At 41.2% G+C, this 23,455-nt stretch overlaps 1 protein-coding gene across 4 annotated transcripts in view; it reads right to left on the reverse strand.

The window, feature by feature from the left end:
* Nucleotides 1-23,455, reverse strand: part of DLC1 (DLC1 Rho GTPase activating protein) — a 428,029-nt gene that overhangs the window by 53,683 nt on the left and 350,891 nt on the right. The gene's annotated exons all lie outside the window — the stretch shown is intronic.

The following is a 23,455-nucleotide window of genomic DNA, read 5'->3' on the forward strand; positions in this document are numbered from 1 at the left end:
CCCATCGGCCGCGCCCTCCGCAGGGCCCGCCCCCGAGGGGAGAGGCCAGGCCTCCCAGCACCACCTCCTCCTAGGGTCGGGGTCCCCGGCCGAGCCCTAGGCGCCCTCCGGCCCCGCCCCGCTCCCCGGCCCCGCCCCGCGCCCCTGCTCCGCCCCGCGCCTCCTGCCCCAGGGCTGGAATTTTTTTCCCCAGGCTTCCACGTCTGCAGCGGGAAGCGTCTGAAAGTCTCCAATTCCAGGCACCTCGGGGGCAGAAGCAAAGCTGCACCCAGGAGGCTTTACTTGCCGGGGAATTCCCGGCTGGACACTGGGACACCGCGCACTTGCTCTCTTTTTCTTGGTAGCTCTGCTCTGCGTGCTTTTATAACCCTCTAGGGTGTTTTGGGGGGTGGGAGCCTTACAGCTTCGCAGGGCAGAGAGGAAGCGGGAAGGAAGGGATGAATCTGTAAAACAGGGAGAAGAGTACCTGTCCCTGGGACAGGCATTCATTATTCATTGCTAAGGCCCTCAGAGGTACGAAAAGAATGTAGGTGGGTAACAAACACTGGTGTAGAGAGGGATTGAGTTTTTTACCCAGTCGGGACTGAGAATCTACGATGCGTGCAGGCGTAGGGGTGTTCTCAAACGTTGGCCCTAGGGCCACAATCCAGTGCCATTCCTGAAATTGTTAGGAGCCCGACCCCAGACCTTGGAATTGGCATCTGTGAGAATGAGAATTAACATTTTTTACAGCCTTCACGGGTGATTGAGGCACGCTGTTGTTTGAGGGCTCCGCCCTTCTGTCAGAGGCTTTGTGTTGTTGTGAGGCGGAGCACGTTTCAGCGGAACTTCCAGATTGACAGCCTAGGAAGAAAGGCCTGGCAACAGCCTCCAAAAATAAGCCAATGAAAAGCCTATGGATCACACGGATCCAATCGGCAATTGATAGGGGGATGCAGAAATACCCAGCAGCGTTTCCTCCTGTTGTGCACGGGATTGCCATGAGTCCAGCTGAGTGAAAGGCAGCTAACAGCAAATATAACAGGGAGTCCCACTTTTAAAGATTACGGTGGAATACAATCACAGTAAGGTTTTAAAAAGCCCAGACTGGGTTCCATACAAATTTACTTTGGGCTAATCGAAATTTTCTGCCTATTATCTCAGGGCAGAGTAAACTATTGACATAAATCAGGGCTTCGAACCGGTTCACTCTGGTTAGAACCCCTGCTGAGAATCTGCATTTCTAACAAGTTCCTAGGCCATACTGATGGTGCTGGTTAGAGACCAATTCTGAGAACCACTAGTAGAGCAGTGGTTCCCAAAATTTATTATACATAAGAATCACCTGGGGATCTTGTTAAACTGTAGATTCTGAATCAGTATATCTCGGGTGGGAATGAACCGGTTCGAAGCCCTTACCTAAACCCATCCATTCATCAGATACGTAGAGAACATTCACTGTGTGCCAAGTACTTCTAGCCTCCGGGAATACTGGAGTGCACAAAAGAGACAAACACCCCTTCCCTTGCGGGCGAGACCTACAATAAACAAAATAAATAAGTGAAATATATATAGTATCCTAGATGAAGATATACAAAGATGAGGAGAAGATATGGGAGCTGGGGGGGCAGTTTATTTTTAAATACAACTGTGAGGATTTAGTCTCTCTTTTTCTTTTAATAGTTACTATACCACCTGTCAGTTTGCCATACTGTGGTGGCTCTCGTGGTGGTCTGGTGCTGAAAGCTATGCCACCGGTATCGCAAATACCAGTAAGGTCATGCACGGTGGACAGTTTGCAGTGGCGCTTCCAGGCTAAGACAGACTAGGAAAAAGGGTCTGGGGATCTGCTTCCGAAAATTAGCCAATGAAAGCCTTCTGGACAACAACAGAACACTGTCCAATATAGTCCAGTGTTGCTAGAAGATGAGCCCGTCAAGTTGGAAGACACTCAAAATATGACTGGGGAAGAGCTGCCTCCTCAGAGTAGTAACCTGAATGACATGGATGCAGTAAAGCTCTCTGGATCTTCTTTTGCTGATGTGGCCTGACTCAAAATGAGAAGTAAAATTGGAGTTGTCAAAAATGAAATAAAGCACTTGAAGATCAAGATCCTAGGCATCAGTGGGCTGAAATGGACTGGTATTGGCTGTTTTGAATCTGACAATCATATGGTCTACTATGCCAGGAATGACACATTGAAGAGGAATGGCATTGCATTCATCATCAGACAGAACATTTCAAGAGCTATCCTGAAGCACCATGCTGTAAGGGACAGGTTAATATCCATAAGCCTACAAAGAAGATCAGCTAATATGACTGTTATTCAAATTTACACATCAACGATGAATGCCAAAGAGGAAGAGATTAAAGATCCTTTATGCATGGCTGAAGGTCTGAAGTGGATCAAACATGCAATCAAGATGCATTGATGATTACTGGTGATTGGAATATGAAAGCTGAAAACCAAAAAGAAGGATCAGTAGTTGGAAATTTTGGCCTCGGTAATAGGAACGATGACAGAGATCACTTACCAGCTATGTGATGAACATGTCATTTAGCCTCTCAAAACTTCAGTTTCTTTATCTTTAAAAAGGAGATTGTAACAGTGCATACTTCAAAGTTTTTTATTTTAATCAAGATTAAATAAGATAATTCACTGAAGTGTTTAGCACATAAAAAGTACTCTGTAATGTTAGCCCTTTTAATTACTTATTATAAAGTGGGCACATTCAACAGGAACGCACAATTCCTATTTAAATAATCATCCAGGAAAAGATGAAAACAAAACAAACATGACCTTGACTTTAACCTTTGCGAATCTGAGGAGGCTTTACAAACTGGGAGAAGAATGGAAGGAGTGGAAAAGTCATTAACAATGTCAACAAACTGTGGTGCTTTACCAGATGAAAGAGGGTCCCCAGGACAGCTCAGAGTCCTTCATCTCCATTTAACCTTCAGCTCATGACCTGAGGTTTCATTTGTCACAGGCACATGACATTGGACTGGGTTTGCTGGCTGATCAGCCCTCAGTGGGACCTGGGTAATGGAACACTGGTCTCTGTGAGGCATGAAGTAGCCCCGCAATGTAACCCATGCTCCCACCAGCCCTCTAAAGGCTCTGAAATCCCTCCAATACACGGAATAAAAAGCTAGCACACATTACAACAGGTTTTGTTGTGGTTGTTTTTAGTTATTCCATCTCAACAGCAGATTTAAAAAAAAAAATTTTGATACAGAGAAGTTTGGGGACCAGGTTCTTGGAAGCTGTTCCCAGGGGTCTCCACATCCTTCTGTGTTTGGATGTTTTCACATTCAACTCTCATATTACCGAAGAAAAATCGCATGGCTAACTCCTAAGCTGCATGACAAAAACAAAACAAAAAAAACTCATTGTCCTTGAGTTGATTCCAACTCATAGCAACCCTACAGGACAGAGTAGAAACGCCCCATAAGGTTTCCAAGGAGTGGCTGGTAGGTTCGAACTGCCGACCTTTTGGTTAGCAGCCACAACTCTTAACCACTGTGCCACCAGGGCTCATCATGATGAAAGGCTGAGTGAATAAGAGGGCTACTCCCCTTGGCTACTACTCTGCTTGTAATGATTGATATTGTTATCTATTGAATTGTGTGCCCCTCAAGTATGAGTGGGAATCCTAACCCCTATACCTATGGACATGTTCTCAGGAGGGATCAGTCCCTGGAGAAGGACATCATTTTTGGCAGAGTACAGGGTCAGCAGAAAAGAGGAAGACCCTCAACAAGGTGGACTGACACAGTGGCTGCAACAATGAGCTCAAGCATAACAACAATTGTAGGGATGGCTCAGAACCGGGCAGTGTTTCGTTCCGTTGTGCATAGGGTTGCTATGAGTCGGAACCGACTCGATGGCACCTAACAACAACAGCATACCTATGGATGTAATCCTGTTTGGAAATAAGAGTCTTTTTATGTTAATCAGGCCATATCACAGAAGTGTCTAGTCTGTTTACAGGGAAGAGTCAGGCCACATGAGGACTGCCAAGGAGCCGAGGAATTCCAGGGCCACAGAAGTTGAAAGAGTCCAGGATCTTCCCCCAGAGCCAACAGAGAGCTTTCCTCTAGAGGTAACACCCTGAATTTGGACTTCTAGCCTCCTGAAGTGTAAAAAAATAAATATCTCTTCTTTAAAGACACCCACTTGTGGTATTTCTGTTACAGCAACACTAAGAAACTAAGACAGTCAACCAAAAAAAACTGCTGCGGAGTTGATTCCAACTCATGGTGACCCATGTGTATCAGAGTCACATTGTACTCTATAGGGTTTTCGGGAAGTAGATTGCCAGGCCTTTCTTCTGAGGTGCCTCTGTATAAATTTGAACCTCCTGCCTGCACCATCCATTTTTCCCACTATAACGTTTCAAAAGACTCAGGTGTTGACAGGCAGTCAGACAGGTAATACAGGTAAGTAAGGTACGCCACAGTGGGATAGTGAGAACTAAGGAGCCCAAGACCCCTCTAAGAGGGCAGCTGCCACTCAGGCTGAGTTGATTGTTGGCACTCATTAATGCAGCAGCTCGAATGTTCTCGCTTTAAAATTTTTTCAAAAGCCCTTGGATTTCTGGATTTGTACACCAAATCTCTCAATTTTTAAAGGCTGGCAACTAATTCAGAAAAATCCAGACTCATTCCGAATAATTCCATCTTCAGGCTGGATTTAGCCCTGGGACACCTCTGCTCTAGTGATGTGAGCCAAACAATCTCTTAGGAAATTCATTTTTCTCCCCCAGGAACTAAAAGACTCCTCTGGTTTTGGAAAATGTCGTAATATAATTTGTGTTCAAGGGATCATGGTGAAATTAGTGGGGGAAATAATTCTTATTTGCAGTGCTCAGAGGAAATAAATCAAAGAATAGAAAGCTTTAAAAGTACATTTTAAATAGTATTAAATTTAGGAAAATAACTATATTAGAAATTTTATTAGAAAATTCATTTATTTCTAAGTGTCGGTGACTCAAATCTGACTTCTTAGCCCACCCCTCTTCCCTAACTGGTATTTAACCCTTTCAAAACTGTTTAAAACACAAATGTTGGATATATTCAGAAACCATATTTCCAATAAGAATTTAATAACCAATATATATACATATATAAAACCTAGACAACTTAAAAAAGACAAATAACTCAGTCATAAAGTGGGCAAAGGAGTTGGACACTTATCCAAAGAGGGCATTCAAATGGCCACCAAACACATGAAAAGATGCTCAATGTCATTAGTCATCAGAAAGCTATTTCATTACCATAAGAACGGATAAGATTTAAAAAAAGAAAAAGAAAGAAAATAACAAATGTTGGTCAGGATTTGGGGAAACTGGAACTCTTAACCGTTGCTGGTAGGACTGCAAAATGGTACAGCCATTGTGGAAAACTTTGTGGCAGTTCCTCAAAAAAATAAAAATAGGACTGCCATATGACCCAGAAATTCCACTCCTAGGTATATACCCAAAAGACTTGAAAACAAAGAGTCAAACAGATACTTACCAATGTTCACTGCAGCACTATTCACCATAGTCAAAAGGTAGAAATAACCTAAATGTCCATTATCATGGAATGAATTGTGTCCCCCCCAAAATATGTGTCAACTTGGTTAGGCCATGATTCCCAGTTTTCTGTGGTTGTCCTCCATTTTGTGATTGTAATTTTATGTTAAAGAGGACTAGGGTGGGATTGTAACACCATCCTTCCCCAGGTTACACCCCTGATCCAAAGAAAAGGGAGTTTCCCTGGGGTGTGACCTGCACTACCTATTATCTCTTGAGAGATAAAAGGAAAGGGAAGCAAGGAGAAAGTGGAAAACTCATACCACCAAGAAAGCAGCACCAGGAGCAGAGTGCACCCTTTGGACCTGGGATCCTAGCACCTGAGAAGCTCCTCGACCATGGAAAGATTGAAGAAAAGGACCTTCCTCCAGAGCCAACAGAGAGAGAAGCCTTCCCCTGGAGCTGTCACTCTGAATTTTGACTTTTAGCCTACTTTACTGTGAGAACATAAATTTCTCTTTGTTAAAGTCATCCGCTTGTGGTATTTCTGTTTTGGCAGATGACTAAGACACCCATCGACAGATGAACGGATAAACAAAATGTGGTACATTTTGTGGTACATTCCACTGGCTGAGTTGGGATACTACTCAGCCAGTGGGAGAAATGAAGTCTTGGTATATGCTATAATACAGATGGAGCTTGAAGACATGTTGAGTGCAGTAAGTCAATCACAAAAGGGCAAATATTGTATGACCTCGCTTATATAAAAAGGCAGGAAAAGGCAAATGTACAGAGTCCGAAGTGTATTAGTGGTTACCAGGGTAGGAAGGAAGAGCAAAAGGAGGTTGTCGGCTAGGGAATACTGAGTTTTGGTTTACGGTGATGAAAAAATTACATAGATTAAGGATAGGGTTGCACAGCTGATTAATGTAATTGCTGTCAATAAGTTGTACACCAGTAAAAAGTTCAGCTGGCAAAAGGTGTGTGATAGATATATTTACTATAATGGCAAAAAAAAAAAAAAAAAAAGAGTAGCTGCCATGTACAATGAAACACCTCATGGGATTTGTTCCTTGGTTTGGAGGTTTAGGATCATGGTTTCATGGGACATCCCAGTTAATTGGCCTAATAATATGTTCGGTCTTTCTGTTCTACCTCCCAGTTAGATGTGTAGTGTCTGGGGTCTTAAAAGCTTACAAGCCACCACCCAAAGCTCAATGATTGGTCTCTATTTGCCTGGGGCAATAGAGGAAGAAAGAGAGTCAGGAATAGAAGGAAGAAATGGATGTGTGGCTAACTGCCCCCATGAACACTGCCTCCTTTGCCATGAGACCAGAAGAACCGGATGATGCGTGGGTACCATTATTAAACAGTTTGATCAAAAATTCTATAGAGGAATCCTGATCAAAAGGGGCAAAATGTAGAACAGAACTTCAGGTTCTCAAGGAGTCCAGTCTTTATATAGCCATGCAGGCTGGATAAACCCCTGAAACTATTGCCCTGAGATAATATTTAAACTTTAAATAAAAAATATCCCCTGAAGTCTTCTTAAAACCAACCAGTAGTTTAGACTAACTAGTAAAGAATGTCTGCCTTGAGCATTATGCTGTTTTAAGATCTATTTATATGGGATCAGGAAGCCCTGGTGGCACAGTGGTTAAGAGCTATGGCTGCTAACCAAAAGGTCGACAGTTTGAATCCACCAGGTGCTCCTTGGAAACTCTATGGGGCAGTTCTACTCTGTCCTATAGGGTTGCGATGAGTCAGAATCGACTCAATGGCAGTGGGTTTGGTTTTTGGTTTTCATATGGGATCATAGTGACAACAGCAACTCGAAAGATTAGATGGCAACCTTACGGGCCGTGAGTTTATATAAATGGGGGAGGAAAAACTCAGAAGAGGTGGGTAAGAATGGCTGCACAACTTGAAGAATATAATCCAAGTCTCTGAATTGCACACATAGAAAATACTGAATTCGTATATGCTTTGCTGTGTATATTAACAACAACAACCAAAATAAATTATATATTTCAAAAACTCAAATGCTGGAGTGCAGGATGGGAAAAGACGAGACGAAGGGATGGCTAAGGCAGTAAAATACATACACCACCTTTTAATTCAACCTAGAGTAGCTCTCCTGTTCAATCATATATTTTTCAATATGACTTTTGAACAGTTGAAATTCAAAATATCAGGAGGGTTAATCTACTGTCCCCGAGATATTTTTAGAGACAGGAGGATGTCCCTTGTAATAATGAAGCCGCATAAATGTGATACAACTCTATTGTCTGATAATCACTCAAAACCCAAATTTGAATCAGCCTAGCATAGTGCTTTCATCATTAGGCAAATATTTATAAAACCCTAGAAAAGGCATTAGGGAGCCCTGGTGGCACAGTGGTTAAGCTCTCCACTGCTACATACCAGCTGCTTCACAAGAGACAGAAGTGGCAGTCTGCTTCCATAAAGATTTATAGCCTTAAAAACTCTATGGGACAGTTCTACTCTGTCCTATAGGGTCTCTATGTGTTGGAATTGACTCAACAGCAGTGGGTTTGGTTTGGGTTTTAGAAAAGGCATTGTGCTGGATAAAACAAAAGAACATGAAGAGGGGGCATGAGGGGGCATGAAGGAGGGAGCTCTTAGGCCCTAAGTAGGGATGGGACAAAGACTATAGCCTTCAGTATGGATTATACTTCACAACTGGACCAATGAGCAACATCATGGTAAACGGAGAAAAGATTGAAGTTGTCAAGCATTTCATTTTACTTGGATCCACAATGAATGCCCACAGAAGCAGCAGTCAAGAAATCAAAGGGAATATTGCCCTGGGCAAATCTGCTGCAAAAGTGTCGAAAAGCAAAGATGTTACCTTGAGGACTAAGGTGTGCCTGACCCAAGCCATGGTATTTTCAATCACCTCATATGCGTAAGAAAGTTGGACAATGAATCAAGAAGACTGAGGAAGAATTGATGCCTTTGAATTGTGGTGTTGGCAAAGATTATTGAATACACTATGGACTGCCAGAAGAACGGAACAATCTGTATTGGAAGAAGTACAGCCAGAATACTTCTTGGAAACTAGGATGGTGAGATTTTGTCTCAGGTACTTTGGGCATGTTATCAGAAGGGCCCAGTCCCTGGAGAATGACATCATGCTTGGCAAAGTAGAGGGTCAACGAAAAAGAGGAAGACCCTCAACGAGATGGAGTAACACAGTGGTTGCAATGATGGGCTTGAATACAGCAATGATTGTGAAGATGGCCCAGGACAGGACGGTGTTTCGTTCCATTGTAAATGGGGTCACCATGAGTCGGAATCAACTCAAGGGCACCTAACAACAAGGGATAGATACAGTTCTGTAATGGAGTTCATTGGGGTGTTTGAACATCCTGACTTCTCAATCCTGATTTGACAAATCAATGGGCATGCTTTCCTAGGATGATTACAATGTTTATGAATTTCCTTTTAAAGTTTATTTCATTTAAAGGCTCAGATGTTGATTAGCCCAAGGCCTCTCTGCTAACATTGGCAGAGAAGTAAGCCCAGGAGTGCTGGTACCTCCTAGCCCTGTGTTTCTCCCATTTCATCTTCAAAGATGACCTTTTTGCTTCTTTCATGTTGCCTCTGACTACAAAAATTGAGCAAGCAAAAAGTAAAAAATGCAATAATTTTTGACTCCATGGAAACAACTTTTCTTGACTCAACCAATTAATTTTTTTTTAATGAATTTATACTTAAGGTGAAAATTTGCAGAGCAGATTAGTTTCCCACTTGATAGTTTGTACATAAAGTGTTCCATGACATTGCTTTCATTCCCAAAATATATTCACACTCTCCCCATTTCTGACCTAGGTTTCCCATTTCCTTTAGTCCTGGTTTCCTACTCCTTCCTGCTCTCTCATCTTTGCTTTTGGGCAAATGTTGCCCTTTTGATCTCGCATAAGTGATTGTTCTAAGGAGCACGTTCCTCTTGGGTGTTATTGTTTCTTTTATGGGCTTCTCTATGGTTTGGCTGAAAGGTGGTCTCTAGGAATGGCTTCAGTTCCAGTTCAGAAGGGTGTCTTAGGGCCATAGTCTCTGGGGTTCTTCCAGTCTCTGTCAGACCAGTGAGTCTGATCTTTTTTTGAATTTGATTTTTTGTTCTACAGTTTTTTTCCCAATCTGTTCGGGACCCCTGCTGTGATCCCAGTCAGAGTGGTTGGTAGTGGTGCCCAGGCACCATCTAGTTCTTCTGATGAATCAACTAAATTACATGGCATGTTTGATTTTTGTCTACTCTGCCACTATCCTTAGATTTAATAGATATTCTTTGAGTTTGTTGCTAATTTGATAAATAAATAATGACTTCTCATTATTAAGTCTACATTTGTTTAAATACTAAACTGATTGAATGGCTTTTCATGTTTATTAACCAGCTGTATTTTGTTGTTGTTATTTACAAATTGTCTATTTTAATCCTACAACTATTTTCTGTTGTCCTTTTCTTACTGATTTATAAGTATTATTTATGTATTAGGGATATTAACCATTTGTCATTTATTATAAAAATATTTTTTGCTAGTTTTTTATCTGCCTTTTAAGTTTGCTACTTATTATATTAAAAAATTAACAGACCAGATTTACTGGTCTGACAGAGACTGGAGAAAGCCTGAGAATATGATCCCCGGATACCCTTTTAACTCAGTACTGAAGTTACTCGTGAGGTTCACCCTTCAGTCAAAGATTAGACAGGCCCATAAAACAAAATGAGACTAAGTGGGCACACCAGCCCAGGGACAAGGATGAGAAGGCAGTAGGGGACAGGAAAGCTGGTAATGGGGAACCCAAGGTCGAGAAGGGAAGAATGTTGACACATTGTGGGATTGGCAACCAATGTCAAAAACCAATATGTATATTAATCGTTTAATAAGAAGCAAATTTGCTCTGTAAATCTTCATCTAAAGCACAATAAAAAAAATTAAACTGTAAACAAAATTCAAAGGTCTTATTTATTTGTTATTTTCAGTTCTTAACTAGGAGTTTACTTGAATTGCTGTCTCTGTATGGTTTAAAGCCATAATGTGAAGACACACAATTAATTCACAAAACAAGGCTGTTTAAGGTGTGGAATTTTTTGCTTTATTTTTAGTTACAGGTTTCATTATATATTCAAAAAAAAATTTAAGCTGTCTTATTCTGTTTTGTTTTTTTCTCCCCTAGTTTTTATCACATTAGATGCTTGCACAGAGTGAGATTACATAACGAACTGCTTCAAAGAGGCTAGCAGGGTTGGGGAATAAGTTGGATACCCAGGGGCATGGAGTTTTTCAGAAACTTTATGACTTTCAAATTTTCGATATGTGCAAAATGTGTATGAATGCATATAGACTAATTTAAAGAGTCTTGGAATATTTATAAGCTTTTCAGAAACTCAGTAGGATGCTAAGATGCCGTTTTTAAGGTTTCGCCTTATAGGTAAAAAACCATTTTTAATTTGGTTTCTACCACTATGGTTAAAACAGCTATTTGTTTGGTTCTCCCTACACTTTTAAATCACATTCAGACACGATTCTAAAGCATCTGCCCAAATAAGATTGTCCACCACTCTTGCGAAAATCTGAGTGGGATCACTCATTAGTTTGTTTTCACTAAGGAGATGTTTTGTAGTACATGTTGTAATATGTTGCTATTTCTTCATTGTGGATCCAGCAAAAAAATAAAGGTACTATGGGTGGGTTTGGACACTTGCCTAAAAAATAATAAAAAGTTCCCTTTCTTTAGCTGGTAACTAGGGCATGCAGTCCATTAGAGTATTCTTTCTGGAAACCCCTACACAGCTCCAGATCGTTAACTTTCTTTAATAGTCAACAGGAGAATGGAACTGCACTACATCTTCAAGCTTGGCTTTTCATGCACGACTAACTCAGTCAATTATCTCTCATTGATTCGGTTGAATTAAGCTGTGTTTTGGGGAACTGCAAGGCAACAAATTGTAAGTTTTTAAGTTTTTAGAAGTAGAGCTGGCCAAAAAAAAAGTAGACCTGGCAACAACAAGAATCATGAACTGTGAAAGACTGAGTTTGAAGGCTTATCAGGTATTCTATTATTGAACAGTTATTGGTATAAAAGATGATCACTGTCATCTTTTTGGTGGGTTGACAAACAAGCATAGAAAAGGCAAAAACAAAACAAAAAATTAGATAAGCCCTCTGAAATTTCACGACTGAGTGCTCCAGATGACTGAATGAGAGAAATAGATCTGTGGTGGTCCTTAAGTACAGGCATGACTAAAAGAAAGGGATCCAATGCACATCGAGTTGTTGACTTGGTCACAGGTTCAATCAGTAGACTTGAGCTGCTTGCATGATAATAACCCTTATTCCTCGGTGTATTACATGGCAACAAGCAAAAGGTTTTAAGTGGAAAATAGAACATAGTTTGGAGGTAGGATTATTGTTATGGGAGCCCTGATGGCACGGTGGTTAAGAGTTTGGCTGCTAACCAAAAAGGTCAGCAGTTCGAATCCACCAGGTGCTCCTTGAAAACCCTACGGGGCAGTTCTACTCTGTCCTATTGGGTCACTATGGGTCGGAATCGACTTGATGCCAACAGGTTCAGTATTATTGTTACAGATAAGGAATTTGACTCAGATAGGTTTCATGTCTTGCTTGATTTCACATTGCTAATGAATGAGGAAGCCAGAGGTTGAATCTAGTTTCTCTGCACCCAAGATCACAACCAGGACTTCAGAGTCAAGTGCTGGTTTTGACCTGGTTCCAGAAAACTATGAGACCGTGGAGCACCATTTTAGGTCTTCCTTTTCCTTGAATATAAAATGAAAGAGTTGGACTAGATGTTCTCTTGGGTTCCTTCAGCAATATGATCATTCAAGAGGCTCTAGGTTACAGTTTTTTTTCTGAGAAAAGTGTGACACTGAATTTATATTCACATTCACTTCCTTGTCCAGGGCTCTAAACACATCTGACATTCAAATGCTACTAATTAAATAAAAAAAAAAAATCAGTAGAAATGAAAAAACATCTGCTTTGTAGGCCACTAATCAAAGCACAGAGTTGTGGCCCCACTAAACGTGCTGCTGCACAAAGGAGAATGAAGAACACCGAAGACACAAGGAAAATATGAGCCCAAGAGACAGAAAGTGCCATATAAGCTAGAGACCCTATCAGCCTGAGACCGGAAAGAACTAGATGGTGCCCAGCTACCACCAATGACTACCCTGACAGGGAACATAACAGAGAAACCATGATGGAGCAGGAGAAAAGTGGGGCGCAGATCTCAAATTCTAGTAAAAAGACCAGACTTCATGGTCTGTCTGAGACTGGAGGGACCCCAGAGGTCATGGCCCCTGGACTCTCTGTTAGCCCAAAACTAAAACCATTCTCAAAGCCAAGTCTTCAGACAAAGATTAGACTGGACTATAAGACATAAAATGATACCGATGAGGAGTGTGGTTCTTAACTCAAGTAGACACATGAGACTACGTGGGCAGCTCCTGTCTGGAGGGGAGATGAGAAGGCAGAGGGGGACAGGAGCTGGTTGAATGGACACGAGAAATACAGGGTGGAGAGGAGTGTGCTGTCACATTATAGCGAGAGCAACTAGGGTCACATAACAATGTGTATATAAGTTTTTGTATGAGAAACTGACTTGAATTGTAAACTTTCACTTAAAGCACAATAAAAAAAAGAAAAAGAAAAAAAAAAAAAGACCTGCTGCTGCAGATCCCAGGACTGAACCTGCTATTATAGGACGCTTCTCTCCAGAGCACCAGTTTCTCACATCTCCTCAATCTACACCAGAACCACGTTTCTGAGAAATCCGCAAGCTAAGGTTGGCACCTTCTTGGACAACCCACATTTACTATCACTGAGGCCTCACATGGTGTGTGCTGTGCTCCCTACACTTTCTACATCAAATTCAGACCACACGGTTGGGTCTTCACCCAAATGACCTTCTTAAAAATGGTCCTTGTTTTCCTTTTTTCCCTGTGTCGCTGCTCTAATCTGCCAATCGTATTTTAATTTCAATCCCTCCCATCCAGATGTTTTTAAATGGTAGTTTCCATCTCTACTTGTATGATTTCTTTCATACTTTTCACTAATAGCAGCTTTCCAGATTTAATGGGCATAACCTCTCTTTTAAATTTATTCCTGCTTCCAAGAAACCTAGCCTAGTCATTAGAAAAGAATATCCAGCCACCATCCCGAAATATTACTAATATAACACTTTGGACCCAAGACTTTCCTTGCAGAGACACAAACTGTTTTAAAACAACTACCAAACTAATAAAAGGGTGACCGTAAGTGTGCTGGCTGCCTTGTTTTCCTAGACTGCAGTCTGCTACACCTGAGCCATTATTTAATCTGTCTGGTATGTTATAATACTCTACATTTGCATAGTTATCGTCATTGTAATTTAACCTGGTCTATTTCTGTTCTCACCTTAGAACCTTCACACTTCACAACCACCCCCCCACCGCCTACACGAATTATGGTCATATATGCATGCGATTTTATATTTGTTGAGCATATCATCATAATGTAAATGCTACCTGGCCAACTGACTGGAAGAGATTCACATTTGTGCTGATTCCAAAGAAAGGCGATCCAGCAGAATGTGAAAATTATTGAACGATATTATTAATAGCACATGAAAGTAAAATTTTGCTGAAGATCATTCAAAAGTGGTTGTACCAGTACATCAACAGGGAACTGCCAGAAATTCAAGCCGGATTCAGATGAGGATGTGGAATGAGGTGTGTCATTGCTGATGTCAGATGGATCCTGGCTGAAAGCAGAGAATACCAGAAAGATGTTTACCTGTGTTTTACTGACTATGCAAAGGCATTCGACTGTGTGGATCATAACAAATTATGGATAACATTGAGAAGAATGGGAATTCCAGAGCACTTAATTGTACTCATGTGGAACTCGTACATAGACCAAGAGGCAGTCATTGGATCATAATACGGGGATACTGCATGGTTTAAAATCAAGAAAGGTTGTGTCAGGGTTGTATCCTTTCACCGTACTTATTCAATCTGTATGCTGAATAAAAAATCCAAGAAGCTGGACTCTATGACTCAAGATTGGAGGAAGACTCATTAACAACCTGCATTATGGAGAAGACACAACTTTGCTTGCTCTAAGTGAGAAGGGCTTGAAGCACTTACTGATGAAAATCAAGGACTACAGCCATCAGTATCGATTATACCTCAACATAAAGAAAACAAAAATCCTCACAACTGGACCAAGAAATAACATCACAATAAACAGAGGAAATATTGAAGTTGTCAAGGATTTCATTTTACTTGGATCCACAATCAACACCTATGGAAGCAGCAGTCAAGAAATCAAAAGATGCACTGCATTTGGCAAATCTGTTGCAAAAACCTCTTTAAAGTGTTAAAAAGCAAAGATGTCACTTTAAGGACTAAGGTGCACCTGACCCAAGCCATGGAGTTTTCAATTGCCTCATATGGGTGCTAAAGCTGGACAACAAATAAAGGCTGAAGAAGAACTGATGCGTTTGAATTGTGGCGTTGGAGACGAATATTGAACATGCCATGTACTGCCGGAAGAATGAACAAACGTGTCTTACAAGAAGTACAACCAGAATGTTCCTTAGAAGCAAGGATGGCAAGACTTCTTCTAACATACTTTGGACATGTTCTCAGGAGGAATCAGCCCCTGGAGAAAGACATCAGGCTTGGTAAAGTAGAGGGTCAGTGAAAAAGAGGAAGACCTTCAAGGAGATGGATTGACACAGTGGCTGCAACTATGGGCTCAAGCATAACGACGATTGTGAGGATGGCACAGGACCAGTCGAACTATCTGACTCAACTTCTTTTCTTGCTCCCTAGCGCTTTCGTTGAGGTAATACCCGGCTCACTGTCTGTTATGAAGACGTAATATCCGTCCTCTCCTCGTCTGTTCTTCACCTCAGTCTACACAGTCTCATCTGGGCCTCTCCTGGATCTGCACCATCGTGTTTCATTCTGAGTCAAAACCAACTCAACGGCACCTAACAACGACAACAGCTAAGCAGAACCTGTAGGGAGAAAATTAAACAACTAAATCCCATGTGTTGAGTGTGTGTGTATGTGTGTGAGAGAGAGACAGAGACAGAGAGAGAGACAGACAGACACAAATGGGACACAGACATGCTGGTATTTCTTCACTGGTGACATTTAAGAGCTTAAGATAATTTTCTTCTAAAGACCTAACCTGGAGCTTTTAGGCTCCATGCTCTCACTTCTCATTCCTTCAGGTGTTTCCTGGACAGAAACCACCTAGTTAGCCAGTAATGATGTGAATAATACTTTTATGATATTGTTGTTGTTGTTGTGTACTGTCAAGTTGATTTTTTCGACTCACAGCAACCCCATGTGACAGAGTAGAACTGCTCCATAGGGTTTTCTAGGCTGTAATCTTTATGGAAGCAGATCGACAGGTCTTTCTTCTACAGAGATGCTGGGTGGCTTTGAACACACCAACCCTTCAGTTAGTAGCCAAGTGTGACTGGAAATCTCCCGACAGAATTAAAATACAGAAGGACAGTCTCAATCCTGGTACCCTGATATAACTTAGCAAACGTTCAAAGCCACTCCGCACGCACTTCCTAGTTCCTGGTTCCTATCTTTTTCCTGGCTTCTTGGTCACATACAAAGCCTACTCTTTCATTTAATTTCCCTGGAATTCCAAACATACAGTGACTCAACTGCCTCATTATATTCTCAGCAGTAATCATCTCATTTTCCACTCCCTGAACTTGATCTGAAACAAGTCTCTTTCTTTCCTAGAGATAAACTATCTGACTCAACTTCTTTTCTTGCTCCCTAGCGCTTTTGTTGAGGCAATACCCGGCTCACTGTCTATTATAAAGATGTAATATCTGTCCTCTCTTCATCTATTCTTCACCTCAGTCTACACAGTCTCATCTGGGCCTCTCCCTGGCTCTTGGGGTGCGCATTGGGATCGTTACTCTTCCCAGTCAATGTGGACGACATCAGTATTTCTCAAGCTCTTTTATGGCTGATTGTTTTCCTCCATTTTCAGAAAAGTGAAGACATCCCATAACCTTGGCCAGCCTGACAACCAGTTGGAAAAATATCTGTGCATAGGAAGGACTGAGAGATAAAGTGAGTCCCTGCTGATGAGGGCTGGAATAAAACAGGTGGTTGTAAGATGAAGGCTCCATCGACAGTCTGAGGTCTTGGGCCTCTTGTTTGTACTTGATCTGCCAGGGCTTGCCTAAGTGAATTGCTCTCAAAGTCCAAACCTGAAGCTTCATTCTACTGGTAACCACAACACTTGTTTAAAGAGCTCTTCTCAAGGATATAAAAGGCATTTCCCAAGATCTGTCAGCTCTGGGCCAGTATTAAATCAGTCATTTGTCTCTGAAGGATATTGCATTGTCCATAAAACCACCACCACCCAAATGTCTTCTGTGGTCTGGGATAATTATTTGTATTTATATATATATATACGTGTGTATATATATGAATCGCTTCATATGCACGTGAAAGCTAGACGATGAACAAGAAAGACCAAAGAATTGATTGAATTATGGTATTGTTGAAGAATATTGAATATACCATGAACTGCCAGAAGAATGAATGAATCTGTCTTGGAAGAAGTACAGCCAGAGTGCTCCTTGGCAGTGAGCATGGCAAGACTTCATCTCACATACTGTGAACATGTTATCAGGAGGGACCAGTCCCTGGAGAAGGACATCATGCTTGGTAAAGTAGAAGGTCAGTGAACAAGAGGAAGACCCTCAATGAGATGGACTGACACAGTGGCCGCAACAATGGGCTCAAATATTGCAACAATTTTAAGGACGGTGCAGGACTGGACAGTGTTTTGTTCTGTTGTACACAGGGTCGCTACGAGTTGGAACCAACTTGATGGCATCGAACAACATATATATATAAAATATATACATATATTCTCCCAATCCTCCTCCTAGGCACTTTTAAAAGAAACAGAAAGGAGACTATGGGTTTGGTTCAGGGGAGGCTCTATGACTTGTCTTATTACATGTATTTATTTTTAAACACATTTTTTATTAGAGAAATTTAATGAGCGTTTTAAAATCCATCTTACCTTTAATGTAACCAAGGAGCCATAACAAAGGAGAAGCCACAGAAAATAAGAACTGTAATGGCTTGCCCAGCAGGCTCAATTACCCCTTTAAAGGTGTATTTTTTCTTCTAATTACATTGGGTAGTGATTGGGAGGACCGGTAACTAATAATAAGAGTTTCATTGTCTCTCTTTTTCTTAGTCGTCAATGCTCTAATTGCCTACTACACTGCATTTAACAGGAGCTATTTTTATGGGAGCCACGATGTGTGACCCTGAGCAAGGGACTTACTGGTACAGACCCGGGATTGTGAGACACACGGCTGGTTGTAAACACAGAAGCCCAGGATGGCTTTAATATCCCCCTAGACAGAAGCATGACAGATTAGTGGGTGACTCCTTCCTTCTCTTTAAACCAGGCCTCTGGCAATAGCTTTGTCCTCAGCTCAGTCTTAGATCTTTATAAACACTTTCCTCCTGAACTTTAAAGGACCTGTGCTTTTCAGCAACAGTTTAATGCGCATGAAACAAAAACTCAGATAAAGGGTTCAAGCATAAAATCTCATTGAAGGCTTTGATTTCTCAAGATGCTTGCTGCAAATTCAGACTTTACATCTGGGGAAAAAAAAATACTGCAAAGGGGAACTTTTTCACAGGAGAGAATACCTGCTTTAAAACATGCGCGAGCCTTTATGTGTGATCTTAAATCTTAATTATTTTAAGGAAATACAACTTGCTGCATTTTATGAGGAACAGAGTGTAGTCAAGGTCCGCCATTTAAGTGTCTTGGGTGAGAGATGTCTAAAGATGGAGTGGGGTAGTTAGAGTAAAAATTACGAATTCTGGGAATTGGAACCATATGATGAGAAAATATCTGGGGAAGACGAATTATAGAGGAGGGAATGTGAATCCTTATAAAAAGATCTGGGGCAGATGTCTGAAGAAAGTGACACAAAAAAGGACCCTCAGATACTTAAAAAAAAAAATCAGATGGAAAGTTTCAGAATTTATAGATGTCAGTTCTCACTAAATTAATCTGTTGACTTAATAAAATACAATAAAACACCAACTATGTTTTATGAACAATGGTAGCTAATATATATTGTGTGATATCTGCATGTCATACACTTTCTGAGTGTTTTCCATCTATTAAATGTTTAATCATCACAGTAATCTTACGATTATTAGTATCCTCATTTTAAATCAAACCAGACACCAAACCTACCGCCTTCAAGTCAATTTCGACTCATGGTGACCCCATGTGTTACTTACGGAGTAGAACTGATCCACAGGGTTAGCCCTGGCGGTGCAGTGGTTAAGAGTTTGGCTGCAGACCAAAAGGTCGCAGTTGGAACCCACCAGCCACTGCTTGGAAACCCAATGGGGCAGTTCTGCTCTGTCCTGTAGGGTTGCTCTGAGTAGGAATCGACTCAACAGCACTGAGTTTGGTTTGTTTTTGAATCTTTACGGAAGTAGCTCGCCGGGCATTTTTCTGTGGTGCCACTGGGTGGGCTTGAACCTTCAACCTACAGGTTAGTTAAAAAAAAAACAAACTTGTTGCCATCGAATCAATTCCTACTCATAGCGACCCTATAGGACAGAGTAGAACTGCCACATGGGCTATGAGTTTAGGTTTGTAGTAAAGCGAAAATCTTTGTGCCCCTCAGTGGCCTACTTTGATTTTATAGATGAGTAATTCAGGCAGATTTTAAGCAAGTTGCCCAAGGTCACACAGCCAGTAAACACTAGAACTAAGATTCAAGCACAGGGATCCAAGCTCTGGAGTCTGTGTGTGCGCTGACGCGTTATCTGTACTTTCAAACCAATGGAGCTGTATAGTGAGTCTAGAAATCGATCCGAATAGACAGAGAAACCTGAAGAAGCATGGCTGAGTGAATGGCAGGGGTGAAGGAACAACTTACTTTTAATTCTATACCATGTTGTTCCTTTTAAATTTTCTGCATTTAGTGCTTCTGAAAATTCATTATTTAAAAAAGAAAAATGAAGTGGTAGGGCTGCCTACTGTGTGTGTGCGCATGTGTGTGCGTGTATGCGTGCGTGTGTCTGTGTGTGTGTGCGTGTGTGCGTGTGTGTGCGTGCTCGTGTGCGTGTGATATGAGTAAATGCTAGTGGCATTCAGACATATTCTTGGAGGACTCAATCTCTGTGGGTTTACTGTGTCCCAGAAAAAAAAAAAATGTGGCTGTCTTGTGTATATTTCTATGTGGTATTATGGATTATTCATTACTGGTAGTGTCTTACTAATTGAACTGTAATAACTTCCCCCCAGGCTACTAAATATAGTCTCTGGGTTGCTTTTGGTGGGAATTGTGTTAGAATCTGAGGGGTGCTTGGTTGGGCAGGGGTTGCTCCTTTGTAGTAGAATTCCAGCATCTCAAAAAGTTGCAAGCTTCCTTGAGCTATTGACAGAGAAAAAAAAAAAAAATTTTTTTATTGATAGAGAGGTTATCTTAATGTCTTTAAAGACAGTCTCGTATTTTGTCCGAGGGTGTCTTAATTCTTACATAACGCCATGTTCAATTTTAGTAAGAAAACTGAGCGTGATCGTCACTGGGCCGGAATTTCCAAAGTTTGTCCTGGTCTGTAAGAAGTGTCTGGAGATGGTGGCAGAAGAGTCCAGTTCATCATCCCCAAACAGTGGTTCACAGGTCTGCGTGCTTTTCTTGACTGACATGAGTCATTCTTTTGAGTTCATTTGCAAAATTGCCTTCGTTTTACAAAACTTTCGAGGCAAAAATGACTCAGTGCGTTTGATTAGTTTCCATGGTATTTAAAATACGCTGTAAATAAAGCCTCTTTGTTTACTGAAGTTACAGGTGACTCTCAGGTCATTCTCATGGTTTTCATCCCCTTGGAAGATTGAGGCAACTATTAAAAATCAGTTCCATGATTCTTAGTTAAATATCAGTTTTTTTTTTTTTTTAATCTGATTGTAAAATGAAACCAATGCCATATTTTCATCATGCTTACAAAATGGGCTTATGCAATCGTCTGGAATTTCTTCATCAATTATCTGCTGTCATTTGTGCCTTGGGGAATGAGTTGCTTAGAGGGACTCATCTTAAGCCTGTGAATTAGTAACACGGGGTGACTGTTCTGACCACTGCATCCTTTTAGGCATATTTCTCCTCAGCCCTTTGCCTCTGTACTTTCTCCTTCTGCTAGTAATGTTCTGCTCTCTGCTTTAAAATTGTTTTCAAAAGTTATTCTTTATAACACAGTTACATATACTTAAACCGAAACCAAACCCATTGCCGTTGAGTCGATTCCGACTCATAGTGACCCTATAGGACGGGTAGAACTGCCCCATAGGATTTCCAAGGAGCACCTGGTGGATTTGAACTGCCAACCTTTTGATTAACAGTCGAACTCTTAACCACTGCACCACCAGGGTGTCGTATGTATACTTACTGTAGAAAGATTAGACAATACAGATGGTCAAGGAGAAAAAAAGACAGAAAAAGCCACTCATAGTTTCCTCCGCAAAAATAAACACTATTAATATTTTGATAAGTAGATAAGGGAAGCATATTATTATTCACTTTTTTTGGCAAATTAAAAAAAACTGATTAATTTAATGCATGGACATGTTAAAAAATCAAATAATATAGAATTGAATGAACTCAAAAGTGACTCTCTAGTCTATTGAGGTAACTAGTAAGGCTATTCCAAGAATTTTCTATGCCAATTACTAGCTTTTTTTTCCCACAAATTTCTATGCCTCTGTTCTCAAATCATTTTTTTTTTCTTTTGATGTAGAATATACATGTTTTCACATCAATACATATAACCCGTGAAACCAAACCTGTTGCCCTTGACTCACAGTGACCCTGTAGAAGGGAGTAGAACTGCCCCACAGAGTTTCCAAGGCCATGATATTTACAAACTGATTGCCACATCTTTCTCCTGTGGGGCTGCTGCTGGGTTCGAACCACCAACCTTTTGGTTAGCACCCAAGTGCTTAACCAATGCACCACCAGGGCTCCTTCAATACATATACCCACTGCTGTCATGTTGATTCTGATTCCAAGCAACTCTGTAGGACAGAGTAGAACTGTCCCATAGGGTTTCCAAGGCTGTAATCTTCGTGGAAGCAAATTGCCACATCTTTCTCCTGCAGAGCTGATGGGTTCGAACTGCCGACCTTCCACTTAGCAGCCAAGTGCTTAACCATCGCGTCACTGGGGCTCCTTTCAATTCATATAAAACCAAATACCAAAGCCATTGCTGTTGAGTTGTTTCCGACTCATAGCGACCCTACAGGGCAGAGAACTGCCCCAAATGGTTTCCAAGGAGCGGCTGGTGGATTCCAACCGCTGACCTTTTGGTTAGCTGTTGAGCTCTTAACCACTGTGCCACCAGGGCTCCAAGATGTGGCTACTGTATTCAAAAGTAGTCATCTCTAAAATACAGTACTACTGTTTTGGAAAGGTGGTTTTGATCAATTACACCAACTCTAACTCCCAAACTGTGTCCCAGGGCTACCTCCTACCATGGATATGATAGCCAAAAGGGCAACCCGAAGCGTCCGAGTTACACTTACACAAAGGATATTGAGTACATAGTTTTTTTTTGTGTTCTGAATTTCTTCCTGCTGTGTCAAATGATTACAAGGTTATGAGGTTAGGGTGTGCTAGAGCACCAGATGCATTTTATATTTGAGCTCTAACTTTGCCTTACATTGTTCTGCCATGTGAGAATGCCCTAAGGAAAACTCTTATTTTCCTTCCCACCAATGCCCAGAAAAACTCATCAAATATTTTCTCCTGGAAATTCTTGAGTCACTGGTGGGCTATGTATTAACACATTTCCTATCCTTTGCTTCCAAGGCTTAATCATAGTTATTGGTGAGGAGGCGGAAAGGGTAGCTTCCTACATTTATAAACTCCAGATAAATGATGATGGAAAGTTCAAATGTCCCTGCATTGGATCTTACCGAGGAAAATGTTATCTCAAAGTCAGAGAGTTTAGCCAGAAAGGCGTGCTCAGAGCATCCCAACGAAGAAATGACTATGACAAGGTCTACCCAGGAGCAACCTTACACCTCAGCCCCTTTGAAACTGGAAACTTCGCTGAGGTCAAAGCTTATTTCCAGAAAATACATTTGGGATAGAAAGAATAGCTGCCTTTTATAGCTTCTGTGAGAGAATTTTTTTTTTTTTCAGGTATGAAGGTTAGACTCAAGCACCAGGATTAACGGCAGTGACTGTAACCTGGTTCTAGACAGGAAGTGTGAACAATTGTGTGAATGGTGTTCACACACAACCTTCAGGCTGATTTACCAGGAGCTCTTTGCAACTTGTCACACATGTGGCACCAACCTTGTGAACTTAATTACCTGAGACATAAGAGGCAGCCTGCCTCTTTCTCTGCATCGCAACGTAGAAATCAAAACCAGTTATGCAGAGAAACTATTTTTTTTCCCCCTTTTGGTACAAACAATGATGTCTGAGACACTCTAAGTCACTAAGAACTCAAAGAATTTTTGATGGCAAAAGAAAAAAAAAGTCTTACATGTAATTTGAGGAGGCGGGGTTAGAGAAAGTGCAAAAGTAGAGAGTGAAACGGAGCCATGAAGGAATGGGGGAAAGAAGGGAATTTGCCACAGAGAAGACCTGTGTTTTTGCAGGACAGCCTGCTAGTAGTCAGCTGCAGAGGGAACAATCAGAACTAGCAGAGCAATAAAAAAGGAGGGGGTGGTGACTAAAGGTAATTTAGCATTTGAAAAATAACAAAGCATTGGTAATCACCAGGTAGATATTTATTGGCTTCCAAATGATAGGCTAACTGAGCAGAGATCTAAGCCAACCGAAGGAAGAAGGGTCAGACTGCCTGTCCCTTCAAAAAA

Source organism: Loxodonta africana, chromosome 19 (assembly GCF_030014295.1).
Source record: "Loxodonta africana isolate mLoxAfr1 chromosome 19, mLoxAfr1.hap2, whole genome shotgun sequence".
Lineage (NCBI taxonomy): Eukaryota > Metazoa > Chordata > Mammalia > Proboscidea > Elephantidae > Loxodonta > Loxodonta africana.